Raw genomic sequence first — 6,000 nt, 5'->3', positions numbered from 1 at the left:
GAAAACCATGTATGTAATTTCAATATGAAGCTACATGACCTCTTTTGTTCTTTGACCTGAAAATTAATCAGCTATTGTAGTGTAAAAGAGACTATCTCCTTGTATATCAATCATCCATTCTAGTTTGATAGGAGACTGTTAATCTAGCCACCACGTGATTAAAAAGGGAAAAAGGGGGAATCTTTTATTTGGAATTTAGTGCTACATTGACAGTTATTTGTTTTGGTCTGAAATATTGGCTAGTGAGTAATCTTTTGCTCTGCTCATATTTTATTTAAACTCTCAAATTGGTTCTATGTTTGTTTATTTATTTTAATTTACCTTTGGCCTCTTATCCATCTCCCCCCATCCTATAGAGTATGTGTCTATTATTATTTTTTAGTGTAAACAATGATTATGATTGCTTTAATGTTTTTGTTCTCAAGAGGGCTATGAGCATCACGTCATCATACTACCATTAGTGTTCATATAATTTCTTCTGGGGTTTCTTCTGATAGGTTTGCTGATCTTCTTCATGACTTTTCTATAATTGACTTTGATGGTTCATTTTCTTGCTAGGAGTTATTAGATCCAATAACTTAGACAGATTATTATATTCTAAAATTATTTTCAATAAATTTTCCTCTTGATTTTTGAATTCAATCCCGTGTTCATGATTACAGTTGAGAAGTGCCATTGATCCAAAGAGGCACTACAAGAAGGGTGATTCAAAATCAAAAACGTTTCTATGGTATTTCTAGGCAAGTTTGTTTGTAATTTCTAGACTAATAGTATAGTATATGATATGTTGGAGTTGAAAATGGGAGTGTGTATTCTCCTTTGGGTGCCATACGTTTTGTTCTTTAGGCTTGGCTGATTCATATTCCATTCTTCTTTTGAAAATTAGATCGAAACGGTGGTAGAGTCAGCCTCAAACTTCGTCCCTAGTAGAGTACAAAATAAGGGGAGGAAGGGAACAATTGTAGCTGAGTTGCTATCAGACCGTACCCTTGCTGACTACAAGTGAGATATGCAACTCTATCTTGTGTTTGGGTTGAAAAACCATATAACAACATGTTTGTATTTGATTTACATCTTCTTTTTTGGAATAGCTAGAATCTCTTTATGAATTGAAGGCTTAATTTCGGTTTGTAATGTATTCAGGTTTACATCAATTCTAAATTGATTCATATATATATATATATATATATATATATATATATATATATTCATAACAATGTCAAAATATTATTGTTTATTCTAAGAAATACAACCTTAGTTAGTGCTACATGAATCTCAATGAATTTATGCATATTGTGAGTTTATGAGTTTTTTGGGTCTCACTGTCATGCATCACATATCATCTTGTTTATTCATTCTATGGTCTATCATTAAGATATACTCATTTTCAGGTACAATTTTGATGATGAAGATGTGAAGAGAGCATTGGAGCATTTGAAGGTTGATGGTGAAAGGTTCTACCATGATGTTTGGGTCTCACTATTCCAGTTGGACGGTATGAGTATTGTGAGTTTATGAGTTTTTTGGGTCTCACTGTCATGCATCACATATCATCTTGTTTATGAGTTTTTTGGATCTCACATATCATCTTGGGTCTCACTGTCTCACTGAAAATGAGTACATTTTCAGGTACAATTTTGATGATGAAAGGGTAACAAAAGAAGTGAAGAGAGCATTGGAGCATTTGATTTTGGAGCACTTGTCTGTGGAGCATTTGTAATGTATAGGATCATTATAGGATCTTTTTTGTCAGTGGAACTTACAAGCTTGTAAACTTGTTAGGAACTTGCCAAATTTTGGCAATTTGGTTCAAAAATAGTTGTTTTGTATATGGTTGTTTTGTGATGTATATAGCCGTTTTGGGAACTTACAAAATTTTGTGATGTATATAGCTATTTTGGCAATGAACTTCAGAATTTAAAGTATATAGCAATGAACTTGAATTTGGGCAGGAATTTATGATTACCTGTTTTGTAGTTGGTTTTGTATTTGGCTATGAAAAATTGGGCAAGAATTTGTGATTATCTGTTTTGTATTTGGTTGTGTAAATTTAGGTAGGAATTTGTGATTTAGCAAGGCAAAAAAAAAAAAACCAATAGCCGTGTTTCATAAACACGGCTATAGACAAAAACATACATAGGAGGCTTTAGCCGCATTTGGGCAGCAATTTGTGATTTAGCAAGGCAAAAAAAAAAACCAAACAAAAACAAAAAACAAAAAACAAAACCAATAGCCGCGTTTCATAAACACGGCTATAGGAAAAAAAATACATAGGAGGCTTTAGCCACGTTTTTAAAACACAGCCAAAACAGTACCTATAGCCACGAGTTCTAAAGACAGCCCAAACAGGGTCTATAGCCGCGTTTTCAAAAACGCAGCTATAGGTTTCTGCCTATAGCAGCATTAAAAAACGCGGCTATAGACCTGTTGGACCTATAGTTGCGGTGAATAGGCCGCACATGTAAACGCGGCCATAAAAAACGCAGCTATAGACCAAATGGGGCTATAGCCCTCGTTTTTTGTAGTGAAAATTTGAAGTAATTCACGTTTTTAGGGGTGAATGGAAAAGGTTGACATGACTAAAAATAATAACAATAAATAATTTTTTATGTCACTGGACTTCCAGGTGCCCATAATTGTTTTTTAGTTTGAAAAAAAAAACATTATCCCTTGCTAAAAAGTAAAAACCCAATAAATCTCTAACAACTTCGAAAACACTAGCTAGCGAATGGCAATCACTGCAACATGAACAACAATAAATATTGAGCATTAAGCAACACAACAAAAGTGAGGAAAACAGAAAGGGTGGAGAACCTATAGAGAAGATATTTGACAGTGGCACCCTCTGGACCTTTGATTTCTCTCCCATTTTCTTTTTCTTTAATCTCACACAATGCTTGCTTTTATAATACAAACTCATATTGATCTTGATACGACTCAAACCAAATTATAGATTGTGCTGAAAATTTTAAGTGCACCTTTGAAAGTGTGAGATATGAATTTTTTTGAGGAAAGCTTGTAAGGTTTAGAAATAGATTTTCATGAAAAAAATGTAGCTATGAACAAGCTAGGTTGAGTTTCAGAATCAATGAAACAGAGCCTAATTAAGGAAAGGGGAGTTGGATTTGGGCCAAACTAAGAAAAATATTTCAGAGTAGAGATTATTATTTTTTTTTTTTTTAAGGCCACATTGCCATCCACGTAAAAGCCCATTTGGTTATTATCATATTGTAAACACAAATTTTTCAATTGAAGAAAAATCAAACAAATTAAAAAAAAAAAAAGAGTTCTACAAATATATTTTTTGTATTAATCAAGTAATGAGTTCAATCTCAGTTTTGACAAATGCTCCTCTGATTCTATCTTCTTTATGGTCTTGACTCAAACGCGAAACTTTCTTCAATTTGGTTGAAAGATGGATCAAATGGTCTTCACAACGAATCTCTGGCTTTAAGCTTGTTAGAGATTTGTTGTCCTTCAAGTTCTTCAAGTTCTTCAAATGTTCTTCAAGTTCTTCAAAGATGCTTCAAGTTCTTCAAAGATTCTTGAGACAGAATTTCTCCAAAGCTTGGGCCTCTTGAAAACTTGGTTTTTTTTTATGAGAGGGGATGTCCTCTATTTATAGTGATTTTAGAGGATAAACTCCACTTTGAGTTGATATGCTTGAAAGTATGTAGTAGACTTCTGATTGGCCCAAATTCTTCTTAGAGATAATTATCTCTATTTATCTATATCATATTTTGATAAAGATAATAATCAACAAAGATAAATCATTATCTCTATTTAGTTTATTTTAATAAGATAATTATCCATAAATTTTGAATAGGAAGTTTATCTTTATCTTGTGGGCCAAATGACATGTGGCAAATTTTGATATGCCAGTGTGATGTCAATTTGGATGACACATGTCATTATCTAATTTAATGACATTAATTTGGAATTTGCCACTAAATTTTAATGTAGCATTTTATAATTGGCTTAAAATTTTGCCTCTTACACATATCATCAATCACGTCAACTTTTATTCACTTAACCTCAGAGATTAGTTTGATACATTTCGAAAATAAAAGTTATAATATTTGAGAAATCAATTCTAGTTATATTTCATTACATGTTATTAGAAAGAGATAAAATTAAGAATATATGAATCAATTGCCTGACTAAATCAACAAATATTTAATCATTTCCACTAAGAGTATAATTATCTTTTATATTCTTGATTTTATGTAATTATATGTGCTTTCTATACTTTGTTTAAATTGTTGTCAAAGCAATTTAATTTCAGCAAGAATATTATATTCCAAATCAATTATATCTTATGTATAAATCTTATAAAATTAATTATTAAAATTAATTCTACATAAATAATTAGTGCACCATCTATAAATAATTAATACAAGAAAATAAACACATTTACTATATTAATTCTCAATTTAATTACATAGGACAAATTTAATTAGACTACTATATATACATATAAACACACACATATTACAAGTAATTAAAAGAATTTAGAAAATATAGCCTGTTAAGATTATTACAATTAAAATTATAAACATATTACTCCTTTGTATTCATATATATATTTAATTAATTCAACTAATTTGAACATACAATTATTTGTTATACATCTTTAAAAAAAGTGTTATATATATATATATATATATATATATATATATATTGCATGTCCTATTAAATTTGTTTCTTCTTTTCAATAGTTAAAAAAAAATAAAAAAATTAGTTGTTGTCAAAGAAATTAAACTTGAGGATGAATGTCATATTCAAAATCAATTGAATTTTTATTTGGTTTTGATAATATGTATTCTTATATAAATTTTTTTTTTTTTTTTAAAACCATACAAATCATAGTTATGAAACCTCAACTGATCTACTTGGTCTGACCAATAATCTACTAATCTTGTGAACTAGTACATGCATTTGAACTAACAAAACTCATTAAAATCCAGTGGGCTTTTGGCAACCCATGCAACTTGGACGGGTTGATTTCACCCAACTACTTTTGTAAATTTGAACAAGATTACTTTTTCAGGTCCATTGCAATGCCCTTTTAAAAAAAAAAAAATTAATTTGGAGCGTAATGAAACCAAAGGATTTAATAATGAGGTTGATGCTGGACTATTCAATAAAGATATAGTTTTATATTTAGGCTCATATTGTAATCAATGGGACTAGAGCAGCTAGTGAAATATGCAATATGCATAGAATATGACTTTGTAGTTTGATATATGCTTTTCTTCCAAATAATTTTAAGAAGTGTAATGTAATCAAATTTTATTTAGCAAAGACTTAGCTACAATTCTATAACTTCCTTTTATTTTATTTTTATGTTTTCTAGTGATGTGACTTATGAAACTTTTTGTTTAAATTATATTCTATGGCCTGTTTTTTAGACTTAGTTTTGTTTAGTAACTTAGCCATGCCTACTTTTTCATTTTTCATATTTATTTTATGATTTTGCAAACTTATTTTTATATCTATTTAATTTTTTATTTGACTTTGCAGTTCGACCGATGATGCATTGGGTTAATGTCTAGTATGGTCTAATCATTGTGGTATAAATTCCTTTACATAAATAAGTAATGCACCAATTAATACATGAAATTCAATGCATTTATCCTATTAATACGTGACAATTAATACCTTAACATAAATGAAATTGTTGATTTTAATGGGTGGAAGATTAAATGAAGAGAATTTTCATTCTTTCTCAAGAAATGCTTCACTTAGCAAAACCTTAGACCACTATAGCTAGAGTTATAGCGCGCTTTTAGACATACTAGCCGATATTCACCATGATGTGCACGCACACTATTTGTTCATTTTCAAAACTTTAATAAGAAAATATTTTTATCGTTCATGTATAATACTCATTATGTGTTATAATAGTTAAGAAATTAATTTTGATTATATATTATAAGTCAATAAAATTAGTTACAAAAATGTAAATTGTTGGTCGAATATTACATTGCATCTTTATAT

At 29.7% G+C, this 6,000-nt stretch overlaps 1 long non-coding RNA gene across 1 annotated transcript; it reads left to right on the top strand.

Annotated features, from left to right (window-relative positions):
• The first annotated feature begins 428 nt into the window (after positions 1-428).
• On the top strand, positions 429-998 carry LOC142618875 (uncharacterized). Its single transcript, XR_012841369.1, has 3 exons — positions 429-497; positions 663-740; positions 887-998. It is a non-coding gene; the product is annotated as an uncharacterized LOC142618875 (long non-coding RNA).
• Positions 999-6,000: the final 5,002 nt, after the last annotated feature.

The sequence above is a fragment of the Castanea sativa genome, chromosome 12 (genome assembly GCF_040712315.1).
Source record: "Castanea sativa cultivar Marrone di Chiusa Pesio chromosome 12, ASM4071231v1".
Taxonomy (NCBI): Eukaryota; Viridiplantae; Streptophyta; class Magnoliopsida; order Fagales; family Fagaceae; genus Castanea; species Castanea sativa.
This window is presented reverse-complemented; position numbering and strand designations above follow the sequence as displayed.